The sequence below is a fragment of the Protobothrops mucrosquamatus genome, unplaced genomic scaffold (genome assembly GCF_001527695.2).
Source record: "Protobothrops mucrosquamatus isolate PMUCROS unplaced genomic scaffold, P.Mucros_1.0 scaffold_233, whole genome shotgun sequence".
NCBI classification, from domain to species: domain Eukaryota; kingdom Metazoa; phylum Chordata; class Lepidosauria; order Squamata; family Viperidae; genus Protobothrops; species Protobothrops mucrosquamatus.
In genome coordinates, this window is record NW_015386309.1 from 543466 (window position 1) to 554921 (window position 11456).

Genomic DNA, 11456 nt, shown 5'->3' on the forward strand with positions numbered 1-11456 from the left:
GGAAGATGGGAGGGAAATATAATTACAATAGGATCTATTCCCACAAGCACTGAGGCCAGAGTGCTTAGATAAAAGTGGCAGGTCGATTTGTTTTCCAGTCCTGACGTTATTGCTGGTTATTGCTGTTTCTTTTTTGTGCCATTTTGTAATGATACAGATTGTGATTAATTTATTTATCTGGCACATTTATACAGCTGCCCATCCTACGGACTGTACAAAGTTAAAAGAACATCAACGCATACAACAAAATAACCCCCAAATAACCCCAAATCATGAAAAAAATAAAAAAAATATCTTTAAAAAGCCCTACAAGAGTGAATGAAGGGATGCCCGCTGCCCAGAGCACTTTTTAGTAGAGGGGCAGCCATGTAAATAGGGCTAAATAAAAAAGGAAGGTTAAATAAAAAGAAATACAAGCTTTGCCTAACTTTGCACAGAATCCGCCTGAATCCAACCTAGAGATAGGAAAGAGAAAGAGAAGAAAAAACAACACAAAACAACAAGCATGTGTAAGGCCTGTGTAAAATCTCCAGCCTCCTCTTCCCATAAGGGACCTGCCGAAGGAAAGGCATCCCCTCGCTCTGGCAGGTGTCCACGAAGGCACCCTTTCACGCCTTTGCAAGGAGAGAGCGGCTGCCGCCTACTTCTTCCGCCGCGACTCCGCGGTACCTCTCCCCGGTTCAGGGGCCGACCAGGCGGCGGGGATTGGCCTTTGGGCGAAGATATGGCCCGGCAGCCGGAGGGGGTCACCGCAGCGATCGGCCTGCCCGCCGCCTCCGGGAAGCCAAGCGGCGGCCAGCAGCGCCTCGGCTCCTTTAAGGCTGGGCAGGCGAAACGCGATCCCGCAGTGAACGCGGGCTTCTGCTGCCGCTGCAGGAGCCGCCGTAACAGCCGCCTCGCCATAGAAGCGAAGTCCACGCGTGGGCGGCCGGGCTGGCGTCGGGATTCTCCCGGCTGCGGGAGCTCGCCGGCAAGGATGGGCGGGGAAGCCGGCCGATCGCGCTGAGCCCGCAGGTGAGCGAGAAGGTATCGGCCAACCCTTCAGGCGAAGGGGGGTGGGGGTGGGAGAGGAACCGGGTTGGGGAGAGCTGTAAGCGGAGAAGGAAAACTCGTAGGCCCGTTGGCGGCGGCTCCGGGGATGCCCCGCTCCCTTCAGGGGCTCGGCTGAGCTCAGCCAGGTTGGGCCAGAGGACACTGGGCAGACCCAAGGCGGGGGAGGGGGTGAAATAGGGTCAGGAGCTGGACGGAGTTCCCGTGGAGGTGAGATCCGAAGGGAAGGAAGGCGCCTCGGTTCTCAACCCGGGAGTGGGTAGAAGGAAGGAATGAAAAGACAAAACCTGCCGGCTGCCCAGCCTATCTCTCTCTCTCTCTCTCTCCCCCTCCCCACGATCCCTCGAAGCAATGCACCTGGGGGGGGGAGCAAAAGGAACAACGTTTCATTAATGGTTAACTTGGACAAAGGACAAAGGTGTGCAAATAGGAGTTCGGCTTCTGAATGGGACCAGAGTTCCAGTGGTAGGCATTGCACGCCAGTTCTTGGCCTTTTATCTTTTCCCACCTACCTTAATGCCAAAGGGTTTGTGCTTTTCATTCCCCTGATTTATCCTATCAGGAATGGTGTGCCTTGTTTTAGTCACTGAAAATGGGGAGGGGAGGTACTTATTTGCTGGTGGCTGGGGCTGTGAAATGCTGCATCTTCCAAAGAGCTGATGGAATGAATGAACAGAAGAAATAGGAATACAGCTGAGTTTAATTAAAAAAAACGGGCAAGACAGGGTCTCAATTGAAGAATGTCTAGATGAGCTACTTTGAATAGTATTCCTGCTTTGCTGCAGTTCCTATCATGTCAGGAAAGTTCTGCATTCATTTAATACTTGATCTGAATATTTTATAACTCATATATTGATAATTCACGTATTGATATATTCATTACCTAGGAAGGTGTAAAAGATATAATTGCCAATGTAGTTGTTTACAATAAATATGGAAAAAGTTTCCTAGAACGTTACTCAAGAACAATCAATGGACTAATTCCTAATTAACATACCATGGTTTTACTTTTGTTCATAACCTAATTATTTTTCTGTGTGATGGGGTTGGGTTATTTTCAAATTCAGAGTTGGGAAATACTTGATTATTGATATAACTGAGTCTTTATGGTTGGTTTGCATTCCGTTTTGATATGTGTCTTTGAAGCTACGTACGTTTTCCCAGCTTTACATTTTGTTTGAGTCAAGAGGACCAAAAACATCTATTTCTGAGACTTTATTACAACATATCACAGACCAGAGAGAGCAGCAGTACAAGCAATTTGTATCTTTGTTGGTACAATCCCATTCGTGTTTACTCGGGATTAAGCCTTGCAAAGTGCAAAGGGGCCTCTGCTGAGGTTGAGCCTGCATAAGATTGGAACCTATGTATTTTGTGTCTTCAAGAATATAAAATAATTGTGACATCACTGAGAAATTATGAACACATTTTCTTTAACAGCAGCTTACTCTTTATGGGATATTTTTAGGGACTCGAGGTAATTGTATTCAATCAATGTCAGCAAAGTTAGAGCCAGTATTGGCAGAGTGAAGTAATGCAGGTGAGAACGGAGGCAACCACACCAGCATATGTAAGCTTTCTTTTACTGAGTGGCAGAGCTGTGATTGTCACATGGCCCTTTCCCTGAGACCTATTAACTAAATGCCGTCTTGAGTTCGGTGGGAGATGCTCTCTTATCTCTACTATTAAGTTGATTCAGTTAATGGTTCAGTTGGTATCTATATGAAGTGAGGAAAAGGCAATATGCTTAATTTGATGCCACGTTTCAGGCCACTGGGCTCTCAATCTCATGCCCCAGTCCTAAGACCTTCAGAAGCCCAGGCTTTCAACTGCTGGTGCTTAATACCAGATCAGTCTGTAATAACACGATCCTCATCTGCGACTTGATCACAGATAAAAGGGCTGACCTGACATGTATTGGCAAGACCTGACTGGCTCTATAAAGAGAAGGGTTGCCCCTTTTAGAAATGTATCTTGCCAGGTTTCAGTCATGGCATCAGTTGAGAACCTTGGACAGGGGTGGGGGAATGGTGACTGTCATTTGGGGGTCCCTAAGAGTTTCGGGTCTTGCTGCTCCACAGGTTGCTGTATGTGAGACCTTTTTCATTAAGTTGCATCGAGGTTGTTGCTACTATACCGACCCCCCCCCCTGCATAGTTACATTCCTGCTTCAGCTCCTTGACACCATTTCTGGAATGGCAGTGGAATTTTCTAGTCTTATGATCCTGGGAGACTTCAGACTGCCTTCTCTGAGAGAAGGGTCTGAGACTGCTCAGGAGTTCATGGCTTCGATGAGAGCCATGGGTTTATCTCAGGTCATCTAGTAGAGTGATTGCACATCTGATCTGGTTTTCTTGGAATAGTAGCAATGCGATCTGGAATTGGAGGAACTTCCTGTGGTCCCTCTGAATGATCAGATCATGCCTGAAAACTAGCGGATTTTTTGGCACTACTCCCCCTACAGGAAGGCAGGACCTACTTGATTGGTTCACCACTGGTATGGATCTGGATAGGTTTCAAAGAAAACTAGAGGTTGTTCCTGTTGGCTTGCTGCACAGTCTGACCAAAGCCTTGGTCATCCCCCGAATAAGAGGGTGGTAGAGACCTTGGATAAGATTGCACCCATGCAGCTGTCTTTTCTTGCAGATCATGTTCATTTCCATTGTTTATAGAAGAATTGAGGGAGATGAACCTGGTTAAGAGTCGCTTGGAGCAATGCTGGAGGTCAGTGAAGAATGAACTCAATGAAACATAGTTAGAGCCGCTATTAAGGCCTACCTTGTGATGGTAAAGACAGTGAAGCAGCATCTCTGCCCTTATTGTGTTCATGAATAGCTGCCCAGCAGTCCTGTTTAAGGTGACCAGAGCCCTTTTGGGCAGAGTGGGGTGTACCTATAGGGTCTCACAGAAAATTTTGCAGAGCATCTGTCATTGCCCAGATCCTTTCTCAGTTAGACATTGGTATTGGCATAGGTCCTATGAAGGTGCCTGGGATATAGTCTAGCTATTGTATCTGAGATAAACTTGAACCTTTGGACCTGAGGAAGAGGATAGGATTATCGTGGCTGTTAAGTTCGGCCGTCTGCTTATTAGAGCTATTCTCCTTCTTACTGGTGAAGACTTCCTGGGAAGCAACATACAGTTGTGATTTGGGTGTGGTAAATTCTTTGAGGGAGTGATAGTGGTTCCTCCACCCTTAAAGAGATTTTTGTTAGCTCAAGAAGCCATTGCTAAACCCAGCTGTGCTGGACAATTTTTATCTATTAGCCAAGACAATCTCTGGTGGGAGTGGAATGGAGATACTGCATCCATCTGGGCCCTACTTGAACTCTTGGCAGCTTTCAATATCATCCACCTTCTGGGTCAGCTCAAAGGAATAGGGGAGGGTGGCATATGTTCTGCTGGTTTGTCTTCTTCCTTCAGGGTTGATTCCAGGCTGGTGATGATTGGAGAGGAGGGGTCCTACCTTCAGCCCCTCCTGTGTGGGGTGCCATAGTGCTTCCACTCCTCTTTGACAGCTACATGAGGCCATTGGGTGAGATCATTCATTACCATAGAGTGAGGAATAATCAATATGCTGGTGTTCAGTTATGTATCTCTATTGCTGGGGAATTAAGCAATGCTGCGAATGGGTGTTTGGAGGCTGTGGGAGTCTGGATAGGGAATAACAGGCTTCAGCTGAATTCTGGTGAGGCTGAATGGATAGGGGCTCACTGTCCCAGAACTACCATCTTTGGTACTGAATAGTCTGTCTGCCCCAGTCAGACCCATTGTGTTATCTGGCGGTCTTAAGAGTTTTGACTCCTGTTCAATGAACAAGTGGCAATTGTGGCTAGGATGTCCTTCATACAGCTTCATCTTGAGTGCCAATCGTGTCCTTTACTAGATTGGCAGGGCCTTCTTACTGTTGTCTAGTCCAGGGTTTTTCAACCTTTTCACCCATTGTACCACTTTTAAGATATGGCAATATCCGAGTACCACCATTCGCCTAGCAAGGTGTCAAAAACATGATGACCAAAAAAAAGAAAAAGGTGATGAAGTACAGGTAGTCCTCGACTTACAACAGTTCACTTAGTGACTGTTCAAAGTTACAATGGCACTGAAAAAAGTGCCCCCCAAGCCACAGCCAAGCAAGACACCTGCTTGCCCACCCGGCAGCACTCTTTCTCCTGTCCGAGGTTTTCATTGTTGTGAGCATTTCTGTTGAGGATTGGCAGCGGGGATGGGGTGGGGGGTGTTTGGTTTTTATTCCCCCCATCTGCTGGGTGGTTGCAGCAGGTTTTGGTCACTTCACATGTCCCTGGGACACCGAGACCGTCATAAATATGAATCAGTTGCCAAGCATCTGAATGTAAATCACAAGACCCTGGAGATTGGCGCTTCCAGGTGATTGGCGCTTCTTCTGGGCTCAGCAGAAGGGCCAGGATCAGCGCCGAGCTCCAGCTGGATCCTGGCACTGATCCTGACACTTCCGCTGAGCCCTGACAGTCCCGAAGAAGCGCTGATCCTGGCGCTTCCGCTGAGCCCTGACAGTCCCGAAGAAGTGCTGATCCTGGCGCTTCCACTGAGCCCTGACAGTCCTGAAGAAGTGCTGATCCTGGTGCTTCCGCTGAGCCCTGACAGTCCCGAAGAAGTGCTGATCCTGGTGCTTCCACTGAGCCCTGACAGTCCTGAAGAAGTGCTGATCCTGGTGCTTCCGCTGAGCCCTGACAGCCCTGCAGCTCCAGCCATCTCTCAGTCAGGCTTGTGTGGTGCTGCCACCGGTTCAGCTCATTCCCCTCCCCGCTACCACTTTTCTAGGATGGTTGTGTACCACCTGCCAGGTGCCAATGTACCACAGGTGGTACCCGTACCACTGGTTGAAAAGCCTTGGTCTAGTCATCTCCAGTTTGGACTACTGCAATGTGCTCTACATGGGACTCCCCTTGTAGAGTATTCAACTGGTATGGAATGGGCAGTTATGTGCATTTGTAGAACAGTGCATGTTACACCTCTGCTCCACAAGCTGCATGGGTTGCAAGTTTGCTTGTGGGGCCAATTTAAGATGTCAGTTTTAATCTTTAAAATACTTCATAGTATGGGACTGGGTTATCTGAGGGACCCCGCCTGTCCCTGGCTACATTGGCCTGTCCCATTAGGTCTGGCAGAGAAGGCATGCTGTGGGTACCCTCACTTAGGAAACTACATTTGGTGGATCCCAAGAGATGTGCCTTTTCTGCTATTATACCTGCCCTATTGAGCATTCTTTTTCTGAGATAAGATCAGCTCCAACCCTTTTAACATTTTGGAAGTCCCTCAATACTTGGTTATGTTATCAGGCCTGTGGCTGCTAGGGAACCAGAAACATGCTTCAATGACTCCATTGCTGACATGGCCACATTCTTATCCTCCCTTTGCCTAGGGCAGGGGTAGGCAACCTTGGCTCTTTTATGACTCGTGGACTTCAACTCCCAGAATTCCTGAGCCAGCATAGCTCAGTTTGGAAACCTCTCCCTTTCCCCTCAGCATGGCTGGCTCAGGAATTCTGGGAGTTGAAGTCCACGAGTCATAAAAGAGCCAAGGTTGCCTACCCCTTGCCTAGGGTTTGATTATTTATTTTTATATTTATCTTTAAATGTGGATTTTTATATATATTTTAATATATACTTATTGTTTTATATTTGTTGTACGCTGCCCAGAGTTGTTTTTCATGAGAAAATACCTATTTGACTAACTAACACCTTAAATAAACAAACAAACAAACAAACAAATAAATAAATAAGTGGATGTTGTGATTAAAAGAACACAATTCCAGGTTGTGCACTAGTTACTCCAATTCCTGGATCAGAAGGCTCACACTCAGTCACTGACACATAGTCATCTTCTGTATGGATTACCATAATGCGCTCCGTATGGGGCTGCCCTTGAAGAGCATCTGGAAGTTTCAGCTGGTGCAAAATGTTGTGGCGCAGGCAGTTATGTGCACACCTAGACCAATGCACCTTACACCTTTGTTCCGTGAGCTGCTTTGGCTAACAGTTTTTGATTCAAGAGGCTGGTGATGACCTATAAAGCTCTACATGGTATCCTAGAATGCACTTTTTGTTCTTGGAGGAAAATAGGCCTAACGAATCTTACCAGCAGCACTTTGCTCAAATCAATACAACTTTGAACACAGTCTTCTGGGCTCACAGATCCTGCTGATCCAAGCCATATGAGATTAAATGGCTCATGCAGAGTTAGCATATACTGCAATTTTGATAAGTTTGTTACTACATTTAGCTAATTAATACAGTTAATCAGACTCAGCTTTTGTTTCACACAAGGGGAGGTTGACTTGGAAGTGTTGATGAATCTGATTAAAGTTTTGAATATGTTAAATATGTTTCCTATGAAATAATATTTTAACATTTCCGTAAGAGAACAAGAAAATACTGATGACTTTTTCATACAGCTCCATCAAGATGAATTTAGAACCCCTTTTATTTAGGAACATTTCGTTCAGATCTTGCTCATCTGGAAATGAGGCTAATGTTGGTACTTTTATTCATTTTATTGGAACAATTTATTAATGGAGGACTGTTTCTAGATTACTTTTTACAGTTGTGCCAGAATTGAGACATGAAGTCACCTAAGAAAGTTCTTTTATATAATTTATCCTAACCCAAGATGTAAGCACTATAGAAAGAAGGAAGGAGCAAGGTGACTAAGCATTAGGCAGCAGGTGAAGAATTCTATATTTACTCAGACATTTTGATCTATATTCCAGTAATAATAACTTGGTTAAGGTGAGTGATTTTTGATAGACTTGTGTTTCTAATTTGCCACCATTTCCTCTGCTGATGAGGATATTCGGAAAGAGTATTGTGCTGTTTTTTTCTTTCCTCATGAATTTTATTGACAAAGAAATTTTATTCCTTTGGAGATGTTGTCGTTTCATGTGTCTTCTCTAGATGTTCCCTTTTAAGTATTTTTAAATAAAAAACTTATTCAGAGAAAAAAAAAACTTCTTCAGAAGATTTTATAATTAGACAATGGTGTGTATATATAGTAACAATAAAAAAGTGTATTGATCTATTAGTTTCCAAATAAGTATTTTAAATAATGAACTTTTCAAAATGATAAATAAATTTAATCATGCCTCAATAGGATCAACAGAAAACCAATATTACATTTTAAATACAAATTTCTAACATTAGCGAGCCCACTAATTTCTTCCTAATAAAGTCATAAATATCCAATAGGCATAATTAAATAATTAATTTTAAATCTGAATACATGTGACATAGGCACCAGACATTCTAATTACTTTTCTGATGCCTTCCTATAGGAAAAATGCAGCAATAACCGTTGTTCCCATACCACCTTTAGTCATGATATCTTTACCCATGATTGGATTGTTCATAAATATTTATTTATTTATTACATGTATATGCAGTCACACAACTTTGGGTGGCTTACAAGCTGATAAAAATATTATAAAAAATTAAAAATAGCAGAACAATAAATATAACATTAAAATTAACGAAGAGTAGCTAAGATGGGGAGGGCATACAATGGATTGGGGAGGGAACTTATATTTAATCCAGTAACCGCCTCCAGGACACAATGCCATCTGGCCTCCAAGCCAACTGGAGCTAAGTCTTAAGGCTCTTATGGAAGGCCAAAAGGATTGGGACGAACCTCACTTCAAGGGGTATAATGGTCCAGAGGATGGGAGCTGCAGCAGAAAAGGCTTTTCTCCCGGACTCCGCTAGCTGGAATTCCTGACGGAGTACACATTAGGCCTGGTGTGCTGGCACAAGTGGGGTGGGTTAATCCCATTGGGATGAGATAGTATGTTAAGGATATGTATATTAAGGATATATACTATACTATAATATATTAAAGATATATTAATATATATTATTCATATGTTAAAGATGCAAGAAAATTAAATTTCTCAGGATTGGCCTGTACTGTATATCTTTTATGCCTGGTTGCAACATTTGTATGTTGAGAGTACTATCAGAAAGACCTTCATGCGGTCTTCCGGTTTGCCATTGCAGCCGCTGTGGCCACTGGAAGGCGAGCTCCGTCTTCCGAGTTCAGTTTCGCTCCGCTGGGGGACCCTGAAAAGGATAGAATGTCACCCTCTAGGGGCGACGAGTAAGGAGGGGACCCCCGCTTGATCACGGGAGGGCGGCAGCCCTTCCGCTCGGTCCGGGGAAGCCCTCCAAACCGGCGGAGGAAAGACCGGCCATAGTAATATAGCCCGTCACTAGGCTGCAGACAGTCGAAGTCAAACTTACCACCAAGCACTTCGAAAGCAACGCGATACTTTTCCTGTAAAAGTTGCCTGAAATATCTTTCCCCCTGTGAGGAGAGAGGGAAGGGAATTTCTATTCCAACCTCTAAGAATAGCAGCGACTGACTATCCAAGGGAATTAAAGCATTAAAAGAACAACTTTAATCTAATTGGATTTATATGTTCCTGAAACTTGGGGACCAAAACTTTTCCTATTTTTATTGGAGACTTTGCTTTGGTATTACAACTTGTTATTTTCTAACAGAGACTTGGCTCGAAGCCCAGACCTTAAATAAGACTCTTTTAACCTTGGCACCACCTGTGAGAAACTCAGCTGTAAAAGAACAGCTGGGCAGCATAAATGGCCTACTTGAACTGTGAATGTAAACCCTTACTGACTTTCAGAGTTATATGTGGGGAATTGCCTTTCTATCTCTTTATTTGAGGAATATTGGTTACCATATGAGATGATGAAATACCTTGGACTATAAAATCTTGCTTGACAAACGACTTCTACTATAAAGACTATTTATAAACACGTGAAAGAGATGGATGAAGACCAGGAAAAGATCCTTTCCATGTTGAAAGCAATACATGAAAACATTCTTTCAGCGTGTGATAAAATAAGACCTAACATAAAAGATCAAGACACCAGCTTAGATACACAAACCCAAACTTTGACTACAAGCAAAGAACTAACAACTCAGAAGATAACAGAAGAAGTGGAACAATCAAATATTAAGACAGAGGACTCAACTGACCAACAAATACAGTTCATGGAAAATCCAGAAAAGGGAGTGACACCACTGAAAATGGAAAAGACTTTCTATATAAATCAGAAGAAATTTGAGAAAGAAGAACAGATTGAATGGAAGATAAACATATCAGGGCAATCATGGGGAATTGGAATAATAGGGAGACAACTTTATGAATACAAATGGGCTAGTCCTTCCAAAAAAATGGCAATTAAATGGTCTCTTTTATTTCAAATAACATATATAATAATAAAGGAGATCTATTTGATCTATGGAAGCCTAGTTGGCAAAGGAAGAAAGCCAGAATAAGGCTGAAGAAAATTGGAGTTTTGATTTATTAGACAGGATTTCATATTATTAATTAGAGGGTTAAAGGGAGAAGTTGAGATAAGGGGAATTCTGGTCATTAGATTTAAAATATTTGGAAATTAGTTGAAAATAAGGATTTTATTTGTTTAATATTTAAAAATTAGACCTGAAAGAAAAAAATAATTATTATGAATATGTTTTATTTATTGATTAAACCAGGTAATGTATACAATGGCTTTGATTTATTAAAGGGGATATTGTATTAAGTAGATGATTTAATATGGTGGGAAATAGATAACTTTTAGGAAATAGAACAAGATTATATTCAAATAGATAAAATGTGTATTTTGGATATTAGATTCTGTTATGAATTGAGATAAGGAAAATCTTGGTTACCTAAAACCTGAAAATTATAAATATCAAAGGTTAAATTGGAATATTGATGGGAAACTAAAAATTGGGGAAAAAATAATAACAGGATATGAATTGTTTATGAAGATTTGAATGTAAAAAATAAGATACATTTAAGATAAAAAATTATTGATAAATGTAGTAATGATGTTTTTACTGAGTTGATATAATAAGAACTGTATTAGCTTAAATACGAGACAGTAACTGTTAAGGGAAAAAGAGAGGAAATATTTGACGTTGTAACTTGAGATTTGTACTAAAGATTTTGTTATCCAACTATTGATTAACCCAGCCACCACGTTGCTTTTTAAGTACTTAAATGTAAAATTGGAAAATTAATAAAATATTATATATGTAAAAAAGAAAGACCTTCATGCAGTTGGGAGGGTCTAATTTTTTTGGTGCTATTTCATTCAATCCTGGAAGCTGGGAACTGGAATGTACAAAATAGCTTAATTCACATGGGTGTTAGAGGTTACACAATATTGCTTTCCTTTTCTTTGTGCAAAGTATATGTGTGTTAGAATGCAATATTAATCATGAAGTGGGTGACACTTATTATAAAACTCAATTCGCATTTCTTCTAATATGTCTGCAAGTATTTTGCTACCAGAAAAGTTCTACAAACCTTGTTATTTTTTTTCCTTTTTACTGTATGATAGCAG